The sequence below is a fragment of the Nicotiana sylvestris genome, chromosome 12 (genome assembly GCF_000393655.2).
Source record: "Nicotiana sylvestris chromosome 12, ASM39365v2, whole genome shotgun sequence".
NCBI lineage: Eukaryota > Viridiplantae > Streptophyta > Magnoliopsida > Solanales > Solanaceae > Nicotiana > Nicotiana sylvestris.
The window spans coordinates 165,366,676-165,389,844 of record NC_091068.1 but is presented as its reverse complement, the minus strand read 5'-3'; the positions used below and the strand labels follow the sequence as shown (position 1 = coordinate 165,389,844).

The 23,169-nt window shown below is 39.0% G+C and overlaps 1 pseudogene; it reads right to left on the bottom strand.

Annotated features, from left to right (window-relative positions):
- Positions 1 to 9,660: 9,660 nt before the first annotated feature.
- LOC104236238 (ornithine decarboxylase 1B, chloroplastic-like) lies at positions 9,661 to 13,383 on the bottom strand (annotated as a pseudogene).
- Positions 13,384 to 23,169: the final 9,786 nt, after the last annotated feature.

The following is a 23,169-nucleotide window of genomic DNA, read 5'->3' as shown; positions in this document are numbered from 1 at the left end:
ATTTGTTAGTAGTATTAATATGGCATGCAATTTTTTGTCTCAGCAAAATATGCAGTAAAATGTTAAAGACTCATATTTTTCATATCTTTATGAAATTCACTGCAAAAAAAGAAAATGTTATAAATTTCAGTCTCCAGTCGAGCAAAACCACGTTTGCAAAAGCAATATGATATGAGGTAGCTTCGATGATAGTAGCAGCAGAGGCGGACCAGGATATGAAGGTAACATGGCACCACTATTGTTGTTTTAATCATTCAATATCTATAGGCCGACTAGTTCAGATTAGCACGGCGTAGGGGCTCATTAAAGGGGAAATGCTCCCCACTAGAAATTTCTTCGTTCTTAAGGGTTGAATTGAAAACCTTTGGTTAAGAGTAGAGTGCAGTACATCCACTGGTAGTTCTTTAACGTAGACATACCAATTACTAACTACAAAATTTGGTGTGCAACCCTTGGAAAACTTAATTATTGTGACAATTGATGAGCAAAGCATAAGCTTCAAACATATTATCAAATATCATTAATTTAGTGCTAATATAACACAACTACAAATTATGTCTTAACACTAATCAGATAGGGGCAAAGCTACACTATGGTAAGGATGGTCAATTGATCACCCTTCGTCGGAAAATTGCACCGCGTATATGTAGGTAAAATATTATGTTTTAGAGGTATATGATATATATTGAATACTCTTTGTCAGTATATTTTTTTTTTACTTCTTTCAAGTTTGAATATCCTTAAAAAAAATCTTGGTTTCCCTATAATTATCAATTGAAACAGTTAAAGTTGACAATGATAGTCCGTACAAAGATGCTTCGGCATTTGCTTATACAAATAATAGTATTCATTGTTAAGGTCAGTTCCTACCAATTTGTATAAAACAGAAATCGCAAAGAATCAAAATGCTTGAATAAGTAAAATCTCTCCTCTATTAGAAATAGCTTAATAAAATTATTTCTCTTTCTTTTATATATCAAAAAGACACTTATCTTTTGCTATTTTATTCACAAGGCACTTAAACGAAAAGTAATATATCATGACACTTTTTAATAATGTGACACCTGATTTTTTAAGCCAAAAAATAGAAAATACTAACAACTTGTTCCAACCAAAAACCTCCGATCTGACTTAATATATATTCGACCCGTAAAATCCCTTTATATGCTGACAAATGCAAAAATAGAGGTCAATAATTTCAGTCTCGATACCTGTTAAGGGTTTTTAGTCGCTTAAATCGTAAGAAAACTGCATCAAATTATTATTCCTTCTTTCTTATTCTCCTTATTCTTTCTTCATCTTCTCTGATGACCTGAAGTTGGATCATTAAACAACGATCTTAGAAGTGACTATACGCTTTGGAAATTGGAACACATCACATAAGGAGGGATGTTTTGGGCCGAAATATCTTAAAACTTTAGATAAATGGGCGTTCTCAAGAGCCCAAAATTGATTTATTTATGGGGCATTTGCATCTATATCCGTTTTTTGGGTCACCTTGTAACTCATACCCGCTTTGTAAAAAAAATTACAAGCGTATCCACTTTTCGCGTAACTTCAGACATACGGACCTGAAGTAGCAAAAATTTGTGTGTTAAGTTTGAACTTCAGAATATTTTGCCTGAAGTGTAGCAAAACTTTAGATATTTTTGCATGAAGTTTGGCCTGACTTGCAAAGGCAATCACGCAAACTTCAGTTCATAGTGCAAATGGCAAACTTCAGTTCAATAAAACTACAACAAGTTTTGGCTGAAGTTTTTGTTTGTAATCGCTGAACTTTAGCATTCTAGTAGCTGAAACTTTGTTCTGTATTTGCTGAACTTCAGCATGTTTTAGCTTAAGCTTTGTTCTGTATTTGCTGAACTTCAGCATGTTTTAGCTGAAGTTTTGTTCTGTTTGTGGTGAACTTCAGCATTCTAGGGCTGAAGTTTGTTTTGTATTTGCTGAACTTCAGCATTCTTAGAGCTGAAGTTCTAAACAACAATGAATTTAATAAATCATGATTAGCAGCGATTGATGCTGTTCATTTCAATGATTAAAGAATGAAAAATATTTTCGACATGAAAACAAGTTACTACAGATAAATTAGAATAAAAAACCAATGGGCATGTAAAGCTAAAATATCTAAGAGATTAAATTATTGTGAATAACACCAAACTGAACATAATGGGACAAGCAGATATATATGAATCATCAGGCTAGAACGCATAACAATATCTCAAGATTCAGCATTTAGAAAACTAAGGAGGAGAAGGAGGAGGATAAAGAGGCCTTAAGTTGTTTAAACAGTGGGTACAAGTTAAAACGTTTTTTAAAAAGTGGGTTTAAGTTAAATGGGGACGACCAAATAAGGCACCCCATGCAATTTTTACCTTATTTCTCGAGGATCAAACAATGAAATAATGGATCCTTTTTGAACAATTTATTGTAAATAGTGAATTTTATTTTAATCCCTAATCTTTTAGGTTAAGCATAAAATTTTCTTTACCGTTAGCTTAAACCATTAAACAACAATAACAACATCTCAAAAAAGGAAGAGCATGTTTTACTTTTCTATTTCATTGTTTTATAGGTTGTCACTAAAGATAACGACTTTACAATTATTTGAAAAGGTCAAACAAACTATATATTGTATCAATAAAACAAACTCAATATTGTCACGACCCAAAATTCATTAAAGGTTGTGATGGCGCCGGACACCGCTGTCAGGAAAGCCAATAATAAACACTTAGTTTAGTTCTCATTTTAGTAATTTGAAATCGTGATTTTTCCTCAATTAAATAGTAAATGATGAACATTACAGGTTCAAATATATTGTGGGGGTCAGAAATAGGTCATACATGTGTGACTAAGTTGTAGTATATAATGTTAAAGAACTAGTATGGGTAGTTCATGTTAAAATTGGTTGAGAGAGGAAGGAATTGCCATTTTTAAACCTTGTAGTCTACTTCACATGTTAGGTGTTTGATGAATCACCTAAGAGAGTTGCACCATGGATAATCTTCCTAATTATTAATCGATTTTCGCTATCTCCTTATAGATTGTTATTGCTAGAGGTGTTGGTGTACTGTAGAGATTTAAGGAAAGCTCTATTGAGGTATGTATGGCTAAAACCCCGCCTCTTAGAAATTGAGCTTCCATGGTGCCCGTGTAAATGTTGTAAGTTTGAAACGTGATTGATACAGTACTTGTTATGTTAAGTGGATTATTATTTTGAAAATGTATGTGGTAGGTACTTCTTCATGTGTTTAATGTGTTATTCTTTGTAAATGGAGGATGTGTGGAGAACATGATCTATGTGCTAAATGCCTAAATGTCATGCCAAGGTTACTTTAGGACTAATATGCCAAACTTGACGAATTTCTCTCTATGCTTATGATTTAAATTGCCTTTGTATACGCATACAATCTTAAGTGGCAAAGTAAATGTTGAAAATGGGAACAATGTGAAACATGAATTATGGAATATAAATCATGTATTGAAATGCTTAGACCTTAAATTAAGATTGAAGCTGCATATGTTGTGTCCTCTATGTGAAGTCTCATCTATGCTTACAATTTTATTTGCTCTTGTGTACACATATCATCCTAACTCACAAATCTAACATTGAAATTGGGAATGATGTGAAATGTGGCCTAGTTCCAAATATATGACGTAATAGATGTGGACCCAAGTGCCTATGAAATGATATATGTGAAACAAGGATCGAATTGAGATGATTGATGGAAAATAGTAACGACTCAGGGAGACGGCTTAGCCGATCGGGCCGTGATCGGACGCCATGATATATATATACACGTGGTGGTAATGTATTGATGATTGAAACTGGAAAGTGTGAATGAAATAATGGTAACGTCTCGAGGAGACGGCTTAGCCGATCGGGCCGTGATCGGACTCCGCTCACGGAAGCGGTGGTAATATGGATAATGATGCAACAATGTGCGATGCTCCAATCTAAAATTTCAAGAACTATGTGAAAATCATGTGAACCTCCTTATATTGTTGATATGGTGCTTATTTGAAACTTTGTTGTCTGTATGATTTCATCTTTATTCTCGTATGAAAGTTCTTTCTAACTACATGGTGTTTAGTTATACATACTAGTGCTATTCGATGGCACTAACGTCCCTTCTACCGGGGGCGCTACGTCTTTAAATGGATGTAGGTGTTTCTATAGCAGACAGTGTTGTTCGCAGCTAGTGCCACATCATCCTTTCAGCTGACTTGGAGAGCCCCACTTCGTTTTGGGGTCCTGTTTCATCTGTTCATCATGTACTTTGTATTTGAGGTATAGCCGGAGCCTTGTTACCGACATTTTCATATTACATTACTCTTCAATTGTGTTTAGAGGGTCCATAGAGAGGTTGTGGGTAGTGTCAGGTATTGAAATTAAAGTAGAAATATTGATGTTTGGCAAAGATTTATAAAACTTGTAATATTCTGATAATTATGATTTAAGCTGCTAATAGAAATGAAATGGAAGTTGATAATGAAATACTTACTAAGTATGATTAATGGATTCAATCTCCTACTTGTTCGTGAATTAGTTTGGATAGAATAAAATCTAGTAGGCTTGCTCAGTTGGGCTTACTCGGTTGAGCGCCGGTCGTACTCCTCGATTTTTGGGGCGTGACAAAGTGCATGAGCATCAACTAGGAAAAATAAAATAAAATACATTATCCATCCAGAATACAACATTTGAACAGGAAAGAAAAATATAAATACTCTTAAGGAAACTCTACTGGCTGCGGATCGTAACATAAGATGCAGCTCGCCTAAGTCCCCACATCAACCACATTGCTGCGCCAACAAGGCCACTATATATGTGTGTGCCTGTACAACAAAATATATAGTAAGTGTAGTATGAGTATGAAAGCAACGCGTACCCAGTAAGTATCCAGTCTAAACTCAAAGAAGTAGTGACGAGAGGTCGACTTCGACACTTACTAGTGATCCAATAATATTAGGTACAGTAAAAAGGTAAATAAATGTGAGGCAGAATAAATAAATGAATTTAATAAACATAAAGATACGTGATACAAATTTCCGTCTTTACAATGAACTCAAGCTTCCCATTAGAAACTCCATCCTTAACCAGAGCACACATAAGGGTGTTGTGGACCTCATAAAGTAGATTATCCTAATTCAAATCCGGAAAACTCACGGATACACTGGCTGCTTGCCGAATATTACGCACGATTCCATGAGGATATAATATAGGAATTGCCGAGGTGTACGACCCAATCGAACATAAAAATAAACTGTGCACTGCCGAGGGTCGAACGACACGAACCATAGATGCATCTATTAACCCGTCGAGGCCAGCGGCCCACTCCCATGAGAGTGTGGTACATAGATCCTGCCGAGGCGAACGGCCCAATTCCATAAGAGTGAAATACAAAATCTTGCCGAGGTGAACGGCCCGATCCCGTAAGAGTAGTGGAAATTTACCCTGCTCGTGGAATATAATTGCAACACAATTACACATAGAATTTCTCAAATAATTATTATTATAATATTCTTTAATTCTTTTCAACATATGAAATCCAAATAAAAAGTTTCAAGTCCTGAATATCCTCAATTTTAACTCTTTTCAAGGCATTTAATAAGCATACTCGATCTAAATTCCTTTCAAAGCAGGTAAATAACAAGATCAAATAACAGTATCAGCAAATCATGGTGTAAACCTAGAATTACCCGGGCATAGGCATAATTAGTAGCTACATATGGACTCTCATCACCTCGTGTGTACCCCCATAAATAGAAGCGTGTATTAATTTAGTTCACCTATGGGATTAATTCTCTCTTACAAGGTTAGAAAAGAGACTTACCTCGCTCCGAAGGTCCATAGCCGGCTCCCAAGCCTTTCCAACCATTCAAACCGATGCCCAACGCTACAAAACTAGTCAATAAATGTACAAACCCATAAAAATGTACTTTAATACTCACAACAATTTGATTTAAATAAATTCCCAACTCCGCTCAAATAGTTGATAAAATCACCCTCGGACCCACGTACCCGGATTCCAAAACTTTTCGAAGATAAACTTTACCCATAACCTCAACTCAAATATATAATTAATTCTAAATTCCATGCCCAAATTCGTTGTCCAAATCCAAAATACTAAATTCTAGTTTTTCTACCAACAACCCACAAATTTTTACTAATTTCTACGCTTAAATCCTTATACAAACCATGTATTTAACATATAATAAGTGGGGATCACTTACCTTGAGTTTCTTGATGAAAATCTCCCCTTGAAGCTCTCCAAAATTGCCCAACCCAAATGAAAATGGGAGAAAAATAGGCCAAGTCCCGTTTTAAAGAAACGTCACTGCCCAATGACATTTTTGCACCTGAGGCACATAGGCTGCTCCAGCGCGTCCGCTTCTGCGACGCTCCTTCCGCACCTGCGGACCTTGCTGCTTCTGCGGCTACTGACATCGCAGGTGCACAAACCTTTCTGGTTCTGCGGTTCTCAACAGCCTTGGGTCCTTCCGTTTCTGTGAGCCATCTCCCACACCTGCGGGCTTGCACCTGCGGCCCTCTTCACAAGGTGCGGTTACACTAGATGCCCAGCTGCTTCAGCTCTTCCTCAAATTCAAATTCAAATTCCAATCCGTTAACCACTCGAAATCCACCCGAGGCTCCCGGGACCCCATCCAATCACATCAACTAGTTCCAAAACACACTACGAACTTAGTCAAGCCTTCAAATCACATCAAACAACACTAAAACCATGAATCACACACCAATTCAAACTTAATGAACTTTAGAACTTCAAACTTCTGCCTTCGATGCCAAAACCTATCAAATCACGCTTGATTGACCTCAAATTTTGCACACAAGTCATATTCAACATTACGGGCCTACTCCAACTTTTGAAATCTGAATCCGAACCTGATATTAAAAAGTTCACTTCCGGTCAAACATCTAAAAAACCCTCAAATTTCTAACTTTCGCCAAATGACCCCAAAATGACCTACAGACCTCCAAATCCACTTCCGCACGCGCTCCCTATACCAAAATCACAATACGGAGCTATTCCTAGACTCAGAATCCATAACAGACATCGATAACATTGAAATGCACCTCAACCCAAATTTATGAGATTCTTCCAAAATGCCAACTTCCACAACTGACGCTGAAATGCTCCCGGTTCATCCAAAACCCGATCCGGACATACGCCCAAGTCCGAAATCATCATACGAACCTGTTGGAACCTTCAAATCCTGATTCCGAGGTTGCTTACTAAAAATCCATTCTTAGTCAATTCTTCCAACTTAAAGCTTTCGAAATGAGAATTTTCTTTCCAAATCAACTCTGAACTTCCCAAAATTCAATTCCGACCACGCTTACAAGTCATAATACCTTAAGTGAAGCTGCTCATGGCCTCAAACCACCAAACGATGTGTTAGAGATCGAAATGACCGATCGGGTCATTACATTCTCTCCCACTTAAACATACGTTTGTCCTCGAACGTGGTAAGAACTGCTCTGGATTTATCTAAAATCGTTGCTTCACACCCCATGCACCTACCCGTACTACCATAACCTAGTTGAGCACGCTAGCTTGAGCCAGTCTGAACATTCTTCCTTTTTACTTAGTCAAATTAGCCTTAGAGCCAAAATCCAACATCTGAAATTTTTCTGCCATGCCTGTTTCCATTATACAGACATTGTATCAATCACTACGCGATGCACCAATACATGACTGCATACCCTTACTGAATTCACAACATGCACCGCATAATTCACAAGACCATAACAATATCCTCTAATAACGATAGTCGGAATTCCATGAATTCGCTGCTCATAACACACCTCATGTCACATATAAGTCCTGCTCCAACTCTTGTAATGCTGCCACCATAGAAGAAATGTGTAGAAATTCATAACCAACTGCCGAGTCAACAGATCATTGAGTCTATTCTCATGACAAGAACCATTACCTCATTTTGAACCACGCAACAATAATTGCTTTTTAATATGCTTCATACAAATCTGGTCGTACTGATCCCAGGTCCTATAATCTCATCTCACCCAGTACAAGCTACTCAGGCAATAAGCTACCTAAAACACTGCCAAAAGTCTCATATGATGCCACAATGTACCAATAAGTTACAAACTCCAACGTGATACATAAGGAAACCAAACTCTAGAGGGAACTATCACACCTCCTTTTCCTGCCCTAAAAAGAGTATAAGGAGAGTTTTTCCAATTAAAGTGATAATAATCAATATGAGATTATTTATTTAAATTCAGAGTCGACACTTGGGATAATTTATGGTGTCCCAAGTCACGGGTTTAAAATCCCGAATCGAGGAAGTTTGACTCTTATTTATGGTCTGCGAACACAGAAATTCGGGTATAGAATTCTGTTAACTCAGGAGAAGGTGTTAGGCATTTTCGGGTTTCGTGGTTTTAGAACGATCGCTCAACTATTATTATTTGGCCTAAATATCTGATTAATAATATGTTTAAAATCTATTGTGCATTTTTAACCTCTGACCGTTTTTAATTATTTATGGAATTATTTTAGAACAAGTTACGATTGTCGTACACTTGTTTGTTTGGTACACATTGCGAATTGTGTAATGGGAACCGTACCCACGACCTACAACGTGCTTATTTTTATTATTATTTGAAGTAATGGCCGGGTCACATGAAATACACACTCGAATTGAGATTCACGTATCGTGAACATGCCACGGGAACCGTACCCATGGCCACGATAATTTATTAGTGATCGTGCTAAAAGCAAGCTACGATGTTTATGAATATTAACGACCTAAGCATGCTCCTAACGAATATAGGCAAGCAACAAAGCAATAGACAATTAAAAGCTCAATTTCATAAAATTTAGCATCTGAGCCCCTTTAATCTAATTTAACGTAGTTCAGTTGATGAATAGTAACTCAATTTCTATACTGTGACAAAATCATGTTCAGCTATAACCAATTTGAGTAAACACGAGCAGATAACCGAGCGAGAAAATTCAAAACCACGGAGAACAATTACAGAAACAACGAGATCATATCACCAAACAAATAATTAACATTAAGCTTAATAAAACAAAATAGAGGATGAAAGAGTTGAACCTCAATATAGCCGGAAAATTACTTGTTTCACTGTTTTGAACTCGAAAATGTGATGAAACGCAGACGGGAACTCGAATCGGCATACCAAACTCAATTCAGTTGAAATCCATCTTTGAAACCCCAAAATCCGAGAATTGAAAGAGAAGCGGCATAAATTTTTTTGTATTTTCGATCTTGACAAAATATCAATTTACACTATCCTCTCTCTCGTTTTTGAACTGAAGATCCCTATTGTCCCCTTCCTTCATCCTCTTACAGCTTGTTTGGATGGTTGTTACGCATCGTTTCATAATGTATCGTATCGTACTGTATTGTATTGTACTGTATCATTTGATAAATACAATGTTAAGATAGATTGTGTTGTTTGTCATCGTTTCATGATATCACGCACTAACAATATGAAGAATAAACTTGCAATACTATAAAGAAAAAATATAATACAAGATAAAATTACTATATAAAAAGGTAGGGTAAATGATAAAATAAAATAATTTAATAATAAAGGGTGAGATTGAGAGAAAAAGACAAGGTAACGACGCGACCACACCAAATCTGTCGTTACATAAAGCGGCCCGGTAACTGGTAATCCCTTAAAACAGTATCAAGAGCATCATAAGTTAGCCCAAACACAGTCATCGGGAACGTTTTCGACCCGCCGCAGGTGACACTACTACGATTCGACAGAACAGCTAACGGAGTTGCATTCACCGTCGCATGGTCGTAAAGTACACAGTTCATCGAACCGTACAGCCCGTCGTTAATCCAATACTCCTCAATTCACCCCTCACTCTTTTCCCTATAATCGTCGTTGCCGAAGTAAACGCCGTCTCAGCAAAAAACCGACCCGGTTCAGCTATGATTTTCAACTCCGGTTCGTCATCGAAGTGTTGTTTTAAAGCTGATTTAACGGCGACGGCGGCGGTTGTGAACTGGTGGCCGGATGTAAACCCGTCGCCGACGTCTAGAACAGTCATTTTCGACATCCGAGTTTAGCAGCTGTTTCAAACACTCCCTTAGCCGCGGCTATGGCGCCGAGATAAGCGTTTGAATCGGCATCTCCGCTACCGATGTGGAATGAGATGCCGGATACGGTGAGACGGGCGGCTTGAGCTGCCCTGAGCAGCGGGTCGACTTTTTCTGGAAGCGCGCCGTATTTCGGGCCCATTGGGCATCTCGCGTTGCCATTGAGCATGGGCTTGATTCGGAGCAAGAGTTCAAATTTCGGGTGATGCTTTCAGATCTTGTAAGGACGCCCTAGGATTAGGTGGGGCGCCTTGACTAAGGATAAAGCCAAGGAGTTGGAAGGAAGGTTATCGGCAATGGGAGCTTGGAGAAGTGGTGGGGACGCAAACACAATGTGGTAGACGACGACGGATTGTATAAGAAAGGCGGCGAGAGAGGTGTTAGGGATATCTACGGGCCGCAATGGTGGTCACAGAGGATATTGGTGGTGGAATGCAGTTGTCCAAGGTAAAGTGAAAGCGAAGAAGGCGGCTTACCTGCGGTTAGTAGGGAGCACTGACGAGGAGGAGAAGAGAGAGAACAGTCAAAGGTATAAGGTAGCTAGGAAGGAGGCAAAGATGGCAGTGACGGAGGCTAAGACGACAGCTTTTGCTCGTCTGTATGAGGAACTAAGGAACAAAGGCGGGGAGAAGAAGTTATTCCGACTCGCTAAGGCGAGAGAGAGGATAACTCGAGATCTAGACCAGGTGACGTGCATAAAAGATGACGACGGCAAAGTTTTGATGGGAGATGACCAGATTAAGAGGAGGTGGCAGACCTACTTTCATAAACTTCTAAGTGAAGAAGGAGATCAAGATATTAGACCTGGGGAATCGAGGAATGCCGACAGTCACCATGAATTAAGTAATTGTAGGGACATTGAGATCGATGAAGTCATGGAGGCAATGCGTAAGATGAGAAGGGGCAGAGCTACCAGGCCAGACGAAATCCCGATTGAACTGTGGAGGTGTGTGGGTAGAGCAGGCTTAGAATGGCTTACTGCATTGTTTAGTGTTATATTCAAGACTAATAGGATGCCGGAAGAGTGGAGGTGGAGTACAATGGTCCCATTGTATAAGAACAAAGGTGATGTACAGAGCTGTAACAACTATAGGGGCATCAAATTACTAAGTCATACCATGAAAGTTTGGGAGAGAGTGGTAGAAATAAGAGTGCGAAGGACGGTGTCTATTTCAGACAACCAGTTCGGGTTCATGCCAGGGCGATCTACCACAGAAGCTATCCACCTTATTAGGAGGATGGTGGAACAGTACAGGGATAGGAAGAAGGATCTTCACATGGTGTTTATTGATCTGGAGAAAGCGTACGATAAGGTTCCTAGGAAGGTCTTATGGAGCTGCTTAGAGGATAAAGGGGTCCCGAGTAACTATATTAGGGTGATTAAAGACATGTATGATGGAGCTAAGACTCGGGTTAGGACAGTAGGAGGCGACTCTGAACACTTTCCAGTTATTACGGGGTTGCACCAAGGGTCTGCGCTCAGCCCATTCCTATTTGCCCTGGTGATGGATGCACTGACTCATCATATTCAAGGGGAGGTGCCATGGTGCATGCTATTTGCTGATGACATTATTCTAATTGACGAGACACGAGGCGGCGTCAACGAGAGGCTAGAGATTTGGAGACATGCTCTTGAGTCTAAAGGTTTCAAGTTGAGCAGGACGAAGACGGAATACCTCGAGTGCAAATTTGGAGTTGAGCCGACGGAAGCGGGAGTTGAAGTGAGGCTTGACTCTCAAGTCATTCCCAAGAGGGGTAGTTTCAAGTACCTTGGATCGGTTATTCAGGGGATCGGGGAGATTGACGAGGATGTCACACACCGTATAGGGGTGGGGTGGATGAAGTGGAGGTTAGCGTCGGGAGTCTTGTGTGACAAGAAAGTGCCACCGTTACTAAAAGGTAAGTTTTATAGAGCAGTGGTTAGGCCTGCCATGTTATATGGAACTGAATGTTGGCCGGTAAAGAACTCACACATCCAGAAGATGAAAGTAGCAGAGATGAGGATGTTGAGGTGGATGTGCGGGCATACAAGGAATGGATAAGATTAGGAATGAAGATATTCGAGAGAAGGTGGGCGTGGCCCCCATAGAGGACAAGATGCGGGAAGCAAGACTCAGATGGTTCGGGCATATTCAGAGGAGGAGCACTGATGCACCGGTGAGGAGGTGTGAGCGACTGGCTGTAGTGGGCATGCGGAGAGGTAGAGGACGACCTAAGAAGTATTGGGGAGAGGTGATCAGACAGGACATGGCGCGACTTAGGATTACTGAGGACATGGCCCTTGACAGGGAATTATGGAGGTCGAGTATTAAGGTTGTAGGTTAGGGGAGAGTTGTGAATATTTCTACAGCACAATAGAGTGAGACTAGCCAGTTAGGAGTTAGACTAAGAAGGTCATTGGTCGTCTATTAATGCAGGGCTTTACCTGTTAGTTTTACTATACCAGCCATTTTTATCGTATTTCGTATTCTGTATTTCATATATATTGTATCGCTGTTATTTTATTATGCATTTTTGTGGTACTAATATATCGGATTCTGTTGTTTTTTGAGCCGAGGGTCTCCTGGAAACAGCCTCTCTACCCTTCGGGGTAGGGGTAAGGTCTGCGTACATATTACCCTCCCCAGACCCCACGTGTGGGATTATACTAGGTTGTTGTTGTTGTTGTTGTTGCTTTCAGATCTTGTAAACCTCGTCTTCTGAATCATATGTTGTAAGATTCACCCCAACTTTTGCTGCAAAAATAATATCGGATTCCGGTTTGCATAGATTTAAGAAAACAATACGGTCAGGTGAAATGCCAAGAGATAAAACATACTCAATTTCAGCTCGGCTAGCACAATCAAAATTTGAGCCCATAACAGATAAAATTGAAAGGAACGACCGTTCAGGGTTACATTTAACAGCGTAAAATGGATGGATATTTGGGAGAGCAGATTTCCATTGGTCCATAAGAGAAACAACCTCACCCAAATCTAACACGTAAAAAGGTTGTTTCTCATCTTGTAATTTTTGGGTTATGATTGATAACATGAAATCTTGTAAGGCATCTCTTGAAAGAGGGATGACTTTTCTGGTGACGTTTTCCGCCGCCGCCGCCGCTGTAGGAGAAGCTCCGCCGCTAATTGTGGACTGAAGAATGGCCACCTGGTTCAACCCGGAAACGATGATTGTTTGGCCGGCCATCCAAACAAAGGAAGAAAAGAGAGAGGTAAATGAGAGAAAGGAATCAAAGGGAAAGAAAAGAAACTAGGGATTTAAAAACGTTCCTGATTCTCATCCTTGTTTGCCGTTGATCTTGAGGTGGTTTGCGGTTGGTTTGGGGCTGGTTGTCAGAAGGTGGTCGTGTGACTGGTGAGGGGTGTGGTGTCGCTCCCCCTTTTTCCCTCACGGGAGCCCGAGTTTCGACATTCATGAGAGAATAACTCGTTTCCTTTTGGGAATTTAGGTATTTGAAGAGTCGTCACCTAAAGGATTATGGTGTATTAGGGCACTTAGAGTAATTAACTCATGGACTAGTTTGCATTACCAGAGATTAGGGTAAAGGCTCAAAATAACCTTGAGGGGAAGGTGTTAGGCACCCTTCGCGGTCCACAACGGTGGGTCCCGACCGAACTTAAACTATGTGAATTAGTCATTTTAACAAATAAACAGTTGTAAAACATACTTGCAAATAAATGCATGTTTTGACATTCTAAGTACATGTATGCTTTAGGTAATGGGAGCAAGAAAGAGGTTTGAACAACTTACACATATATAAAGAAAAGTAAATTCATTTAAACAGCGGGAGTTGGGAAAGATGGGTCCTAGGTTGGTTAGCCTACAGGATCATACCCACACAATCCTCGGTAATCACTCCTCAATGAGGGGCTACACGTGACATTAGCGCTAGTCATCATATCCTTACTACCCAATTCCCTCCCCTTGGTCAAAGCCTAAAGCGTTCTAGCAACCTTGAAATATATCTTATGTGTGCACTATCCGTCCCTTCCTTGTGGCCCTGGAGGTATTTAGGACCTCTAATTTAGGTAGTTGTAGACCATCCTAAGGTACCCAAAGGAGAAAACTCTAGGCGTCAATCAAAATAGTTAGGACTGCATTAAAGAGAGAACAATTAAAGGCTCATATTTTACCGGCACAAACAGAACAAGTAAGTATATGTCTCAAACAACAGTTTCAGGTATTTAAGAGAAAACCTTAGAACATGATATCTAGCTAAGGAGAGAGTATACAGTATTGAATTAGGACTAAAGTTCAAAGATCTGTTCAGTTTACCTACTGATTTTAGACATGTTGAATATGAGCAGTTACAAATACGAGGCGTAGTTTTATAGTTTGCAGAATTTTAATCACCCTGCAGGCTTGCCTAGGCGCATAATAGTGATATCCTATGAGCATGGTATCTAATCGTTGATCAGGAATGCAGTAAAACAGTAAATAATTTTTAAACGGACAACTTGGATCCTATAGTCATGCTTTCTAGTAATATTATTTAACGCAATGTTGACGACTATTAAAGAAATGAGTAGGTTAGTTAATCTGATTCAGAACTTACAGGCACGAGTTAAGCTAATTTTAAATCTAACTAAGCTAGTTTTAGATCCTATAAACATGATTTCTAATTGAACATAAGGTGAAACAAGCAGAATTTATTGAACCAAAACGAAATCCCTATAGGCATGACTTCTATTACAACTGATATTAAATCTTATAGGTGTGGTATCTAATTATTAAAAGCTGATTTTGATCTTATAGGCATGATGTCTAATAAAAGTAAAGCAAGCAGAATTCATTGAAACCAAAGCAGATCTTATAGGCATATTATCTAACAAACTCATTTGAACCAAACGAGCCCCTATAGGCATGTCATCTAACAAACACATTTGAATCGAAATAGACCCTATAGTCATGTTATCTACCCAATTTTACCCACAATATACAAATATCTTCCCTTTTTACTAGTCACTCCAATATTTGTTTATAATTAATTATTACAGACCAAGAATTGAATAAATTACATAAATATAAATATACATTAAACTATAGGGAGCCTAAAGTAGGCCCAAAGCAATCCTAGTTTATCAAGCTTTCACTAGTCTCAAATGCCCAAAGTTCCATAGACCAATTCATGTCTAGGTGCGTCAGAGTTCCCTAAGGATCTAAAGGATTCTGGGCAGTGCTCACACCCAGACCTTTCTCAATAAAGGAGCATAATGAACATTGTTGATACCCAAATTTTTTATATATATTTTAAATATGCAAAAAACCTTCAAAATAGCATATATATGCATATATAAGCATGTCCAAGGTTTCTATTATTTTTTTCACAATTTCAAGGTTTTAAATTGATTTATTGTCTTCCTTTTTATCCATAAAATCCCCAATATTTATTTCCAAAATTATTGTTTTGACAATTCATCTATTATATTTCTATATTTATACTAAAATATGGTAATGTAATTTTTATATATTTTTATAATTACATTTAGTATTTTTAAAGCTAAATTGCACATAATTGCAATATTAGCCCTTTTAAGATTCAATTATGTTTTATATGCATAAAATTGATTCCTATATTTTTAAATTGCTAATTATGTATTATAAATCATTTTAGCATTTTAAAATTATTTTTTTAGAAATTATCTACTATTTTCTATAAATTAAATATGGAAAAATTGGCTATTTAACTTATAGCCAAATTGGCTTTCAATTCTAGCCTAATCTAACGGAAACCTAACCCAATTAAAAACCCACCGGACCTAAGCCTAAAGCCAAACCATACCCAGCCCAGACCTGAGTTAATCCTGGTCGTTGATCAATTTTGATCAACCGCCTGGATTCACGTTTACCACAATTAACCTGAGACTACCCCCCTCCCCCAAACCCTCATTCTCTTATTCACTCAACCGACACTCATCTCCCTCCCTCTATCTCTGGTTTTATCTAGAATCTTCTCTTCTCCCATTCTCTCCGATGGACCTTGTCCGCCTTCTCCGGCCACCTCCCTCACCGGAAACCATGGCTTCTCATCATCTCCTAGCCCCTGCTTCATCCCACGCCGGTTTGACACTACCCTGAGGTCCTTAGGTGAATCTAGAGCGGTTCAACTCCTATCCATGGTCTTTCATGCCATTTTCCGGCCATCCATGGTTGTTCGAGTAAGATCCATAACTTTTCCGGCTAAAACCGGTAACGTTCTAAGGTTTTCTCATCTTCTCTGGGTTCTCTGAAACCCTAACTCTTGAGATCCTCCGATTTCTTTTAGATCTATCTTAGATCTGTGTAAATTATGAGCTTTTGTTGTTTTTCTCGAAGGTTTTTTTCCGATTTTCTCTAAAGTAACCCTTCGTCTTCAAGACTAGGGTTTCTTAACCTTTTTTTTAAACGACTTTTCCTCTGATTTTTAGTATTATCATATGATTTTTACTACGTTTAAATGGTTTATTTTTATCTGACTCATTACATTGAAAACCCTAATTTGTTTGGCTCTAGTTTGTGATTCTGAGTTCGTCTTTACTGTTCGTTCAGTCGATTTGTCTGTATGTGTAATTCTCATGGATATGGTGTGATTAGTTAGAGTATTTCTATGACTTTCATCCTAGTGATTTTTTATTAATGGTTCTGATTTGGTTCTTCCTGTTTGTACTACGTTTATTTATTTATTCATGGAAGTCTATACAATTTCCCGTAATATTAGTACAAGTTTTTCGATTCTTAAAATCCTTGATTTACAGTATTGATGCTCTTATATAGATTTCCATCTATTTTTTTTCTATCCCTTAAAATTATTTCTTACCTTGTTATGGGATTGACTATATTTTAATTGATTTCTACTGTTATTTACTTAATTAGACCCTTATGTATCTAGCCCTAATTTACATATTTTGTACCTATGTTACTTGGATTCTTTCCTTATCTGTTACCTACTTTCTACCGTTGGCAAATTACTCGCTTAATTAAGGGATACTTGGCTGATTTTCGTTTTGATATTGAGTTCTATAATTACTGAAGAATTGATTATTGCCTTATTTTGAACCAGTTTTCAAGATACTATATAAATGACTCTCTTTTACAGTCTTAACACACAAACAATTAGTTCAAAAAGAAACACACACACACACACACATAAAAACACTCTCTTCTTTATTTGCTATTTGTGATAACTGCATGTCTAGCCGGCTGAAAGCCAAGGCTAGACCGTGGGATACTACTTGCTTTACTTTCTGCACTTTGCTTCCTTAACTGGTATGTTCCTAGTTTAATTCTGAAACTCAACTCTATGTGCTCCTTGTCTGTTAATCCATATCTCCTTCTACACTAATTTAATGGCTAATGTATTTAATTTCCCTTCTTGTTTACTGCTTTATTCAGCATGCTTAAGTTTTTCCCTCTCTGGTTCAAGTGTGTAATCAGCATGTCTACTTGAGTTCTTGTTTATTCCCCTCAACTAGTATGCCATGTTAGCATTATAGACTCTTAGATGTGTTTGGTTTAACACTAAGTGGCATGGCTATTTATGTGTAATAGACTCCTGCCCTCAGCATGACTACTCCTACACCCTGTCTCTATGTCTTATCGCCTATTACTATTCTAATTTCGAGCATGACTCCCTTGTTAACACTTTGAAGTAGTAGTTTCGTATTCTGGAGGCCAATCCATTGCTACTTATTCTTTGTACTTGCTGGTCTATATGAATATCTTCTCAGCCATGTTTATGTGTTTCTGATTTGGGCCCTCTATGTCCCCAACCCCTTACTTCCCTGCTCGTGAATTTTGAGATGATACTATTCTTTGAATTTGTTCTGTGTGTGCTGGCTTGTTCCAAGTTGTTGTTGCTCTTGTTCCCTTCTCCTTTCAAAACTGTTTTCCCTAAGGCAAACTCTTCTATTACTTTTTTCCAAAACTTATTTCAAACATGCAGTTTTAAAACTGTTTCCAACTCAACTCTTTTAAATCTATGTCAAGCACTCTCACATATACTCTTAGACCACTAGGTTCTGCCCCTTTTGTGTGAGCCTTGCCTTGGGATCCTGGAGCTCCCTCTGAACTTGGACACATAAAAGCTGGCCTTTCCACACTGCACTTAATCTCTCTTGGCTATGCAGTCTGGGTGTGAGCACTGCACAGGATCCCTTGAGGTCCTTAGGGAACTCTGACATAACCAGATATGAGAAAGACTATGGAACAATCTTGGCACTTGAGGTGATTTGTTACATAACATAGGGAGGAAGTCCTAATCAGGTGCTGAAAGTTTGGGCCTGTTTTCAGGCTCTCTATAGTGTAACTTTTATCTTTCTTTCCTGCTTATGTATATCATTTCTATGATTGGTCTGTAATAACTTGTTATAAACAAGTATTGAGGTTGGCTAGTGAAAATGGATAGGGTAAATATGTATGTTATAGTTGCTAAGGGTAGAAAACATGTTATTAGGTTTATATTCCTAACTGCGCAATAGAAACCATGCTTAGGATTCGTATATTAGACATCATGCTATTTATGATTTATATGTATTGTTTTCAGCATCTCATCCACACTTAGAAATCATGTCTACAAGATAGATAATAACAATAAAATAAGATGTTATTATGTGATTCTGCCCACGTAAGCATGTTCCGAAATTTCATTTAGAAATCTTGCTCTTAGGAAATTCTGCAATCATGCTGTGCATTTAGAAATCATGTTTTAAGAATACTGCATATAAATCATTAGATACCATGATTGGGTTCTCGTTCATACTCACTCAGCTACGCTTAGTTAAACTACTGATGCATGAAAAGGAGTATCAATAGTCTTATTTTGCTTTAAACAAACTGGTAATAATCCCTGCATGTCTTCGCAATATTTAGAACAGCGTGTTTTAGGTACAAGTAATTTCCAAACTATTTTTAATAATTCTGAATAACTGCTGCACGTTATTTAACGCCTAGGCAAGCCTTAGGTTCTAAATTTGTCAAAACTGGAAACATGCTTCTTTATGTATGCTTAATTATCAACTGTTAAAATCAGTAGGCAAGCCTGATTCGGACTTCTTTTCTGAGTCATGCAATAAATCTGGTTCTACTGTTATACCATGCTTAGGATATTAATTCAGACCTTATATGTGTACGAGTCATGCTATCTATATGCACTACTTGTGGGGGTATATATGAGCCTTCTATTTGTTTCCTGTGTTTTCCCCCCTAAATGCAATCGTATGTGTTCTTATTTGTCGCCTAGTATCTTGACTTTAAATCTGAGGGTCTGCCTAGAATCCCACTTCTTTTATAGGATAGGAGTCCTAAATTCCTCAGGACTGATAGGAAGAGACGAGCAATACCATTCAATAGGGGTCGAGACCAACCCTCGCTTTAATTACCTTCACGGGGCGGGAAAGGGTAGATATGGATATGATGATCAGTGCGTTAATACCACGTATAGCCCCTCTTTGAGGAGTTTCATATCGGGTATTTCATTGATGTGATCTATATTATAAATAAACCTAGGACACCCCTCTTTACATTCACGAATATGCTTAGATTGTAATTCTTTTAAAAATCTTGCTTTCATTAATTGCTTTTCAAACATCTGTGTTCTTAAACTTAAATCCCCTATTATTTGAGCCCTGCTTGTTTATTAACTAATTGTACAAATTCACAAAAAACTGTTTGGCCAGGAACCATACTAGTGGATCCTGAGGGGTGCCTAACACCTTCCCCGTAGGATAATTTCAAGCCCTTTCCCTATCTCTGGATATCAAACATAGTTATAGATGAAACCTATAGGTGTCCTAACACACCTTAAATCGTTAGGTGGCGACTCTTCAAAAATGCAAACCCCTTTCCCAAAAGGAAAGAGTTGTCCCGACCAAAAATGTCATAAATCTGATTCCGCGAGGAAAAATGGGGGTGCGACGGTATGGAGACTCTACTGGGGATATTTAGGCTTTTACCATTTCATACCGTTTTTGTGAATTTCTACCCCTCTCCTATGTGCAATTACTTGTTTAATTCCTTTAAGCGTTTCATTTCTTTTTCAAAAGCAAAACGGACCTATATTTCTTGTTTCCTTCCTTTACTGCTACTTTAAATTATAAAAACTGCAATATTTATCGCTTTCTTAACGTGAAAATACATATCAACATGCTTTTAATTATTGCATAATCATGCTCAACATCATACTCCACCGTGCCAAACAAATACTATAGCAACGCTTGATGAGTGGTTGCGCCCTTCATATATCATTACCCCATAAATTCGGAAAGGCTTATTTGTGGTAATGATCCTTTAAGATAGCCTTGTTCAAAGTCCACTAGGTTTCTCTAAACCCAAACGGACATCATCACGTTATGTGCATTTATTTGGAGAACTAAATGCTTCATGCTAATTGTTGATGTTAAATAGTCGAGTTCGGTGAGGGTATGGTCTTAACCCTCTTGTTTTGCAGAAAATAAAGAACGAGGTCCCCAGTTTCGGTATGGTTAGCACACCCACTCTTGCTAGACTGGTGGAGGATTCTTCCATCAAATGCCCAAATCCATGAGTGGAAAGAGAGGGCCGCCAAAGCTAGCGAAAAGTTGGAATATCTAGAATACAGTCTGCTGGAATTGGATGGAAAAGTGAGGAAGAGAGTCACCGACTGCCGAAGCACTGAGGGAGTCGAAGGAGAACACCTGGAAAAGGCATTTTTACTGGTGAACCTACGCGAGCTGGAGGATTTGATCAATGAGAGCATTCAACCTGAAGAAGGTCCTTCTGGGACCAAATAGATAGGAATTTATTTTTTCGCTTTATGAATGTAATAAGGCTAATGGCCATTAGTGACTTTTATATCTTGCTTAAGTAGTGTCGTTTTGGGATTCGTCTATTTTTATCAATAAAATAAGGCATTTAGAATTCTAGTTCTCCAAATCAATTTGTCTCTAGGCCTACCTCGGGCACAAAGGGGTCCCCAAATTAGGACGCGCTTTACATTCTCACACTATGTGTTTAAATATTGCAATACTTTTTATATTCCTCACTGACTTGATTACCCTTTGTTTTTATTTTCATTTTTATTATTTTTCCTCCCTAAAGGTTAGTTTGTGCACTCTGGCACCATCATCTTACTTCACAAGATCCAGGGGCCCTCCACCACTCCCCCTCTTAGTCCTATTAAAGGCAAGAACAAAGGCAAAATAGAAGACTTAAGCAACATCAGGAAGGAGAACACAGCTGAACGTGTAGAGGCCATTGATGGCCAAGGTATTCGGGTTCCTAACGAGAATGTGTCACAACTTGAACAGAAACTGTTGAAATTCCCAGAAGAGCTCGATCAGGTTCGGAATCTGGCAAGCCTGTCATTTTCCCTCAGCACCCCAGATATCAACTTCCCCAACGCTCAAAACCCTATACCTCCTCAAAATATCCCAAAACAGCAGAATCATCCCGCGCCTCATCATCATGCTCCACCAAAAAACCAATGCAACACCTACCATACCCCAAAACAACGCTCCACTACTCATCCTAGAACCTCAGAACTCCACAAACGACTATTTTCAAACCCATACACAAGGCCACCATAGCACTCCTATCTACGTGGAGACCATGTCACACTCCTCCCAACCTATCGCATGCATACCTAAGTCTGATGAAAAGGATCTGCTTATAAGGAACTTGGCCGAGGAACTTAAGAAACTGACCAGCCAGATTCAGGGAGTTGAGGGAAGCAAATGAATTGAGGAACTGAACTATGAGGACCTTTACATACATCCTGATGTCAAACTACCTGAGGGGTACGAACCTCCTATGTTTGAAATGTTTGATGGTACGGGTGATCCAAGGGTCCATCTGAGGACATATTGCGACAAGCTGGTTAGAGTAGGGAAGGATGAAAGGATCCGTATGATGCTGTTCATGAGGAGTTTGAAAGGAGATGCATTATCTTGGTACATCAGCCAAGATCCCAAGAAGTGGTCAAGCTTGGTAGGCATGGCGTTTGACTTCATGGACATATTCAGGTTTAATACAGAGAACACGCCAGACGTGTTCTATATCCATAATTTGAAGAAGAATCCCACAGAGACGTTTCACGAGTATGCTACTCGCTGGAGGTCCGAAGCTGCTAAGGTCAGACCCGCCTTAGAAGAGGAGCAAATGAACAAGTTATTTGTCCGAGCTCAGAACCCGCAGTACTATGAACGACTGATGATGATTGACAACCACAAGTTCTCCGACATTATCAAATTAGGTGAGAGAATTGAAGAAGGTATTAAAAGTGGTATGGTTACAAATTTCGAGGCTTGCAAGCTACAAATAAGGCTTTACAATCCGGTGGTATGTCCAAGAAAAGGGACGTAGGAGCCGTGATGGTTGCACAAAGGACCAAGTCTCCCCTTAAATACTAGGCTTATCCAACACATCCACTCACATACCAGCCAACCCCAAATTACCAAGCACCCTCACCCTCGTACCAAGATCCTCCACCAACTTATAAATCATCTCCACCCCCTACATATCAACTTACTTCATCCAAATACTCTCAACCCGCTCGTGTCTACCAAACTTATAATGCTCAACCATCCCATTATCAATCACCCCTGCACGCCAAAATTTCCCTAGACCCCGACCTAATTTTGATCGCAGACCTCCAAAACAATATACAACCATCGCTGAACCCATCGACCAGCCATATGAGTAGCTCAAAGCTTCTAGTTATGTCACCCTCATCCCTGCTGCAACCCTGGAGAACCCTTCTCAGTGGGTTAACCCAAACAAGTCCTGTGCATACCACCTCAGCATGAAAGGGCACACCATCGATGAGTGCCACTCCTTGAAAGACAAGATACAATCCTTGATTGATAACAAGATCATTATGGCAAAAGAACTTTCTCCAAATGTCTGCAACAACCCCTTGCCAAACCATAAGGGTGGACGTATCCACATGATTGAAGTAGAAGATGACTGGGATCCCGAGGGATCAATCGGGTTGATCACAAAAGGTGATGACCCGAAGAAACCGACAATTACTCTCAATCCAATCATAGTTCAGATCCAACCGTTTGAGGACGCTGAGGTAAATATGTCTAT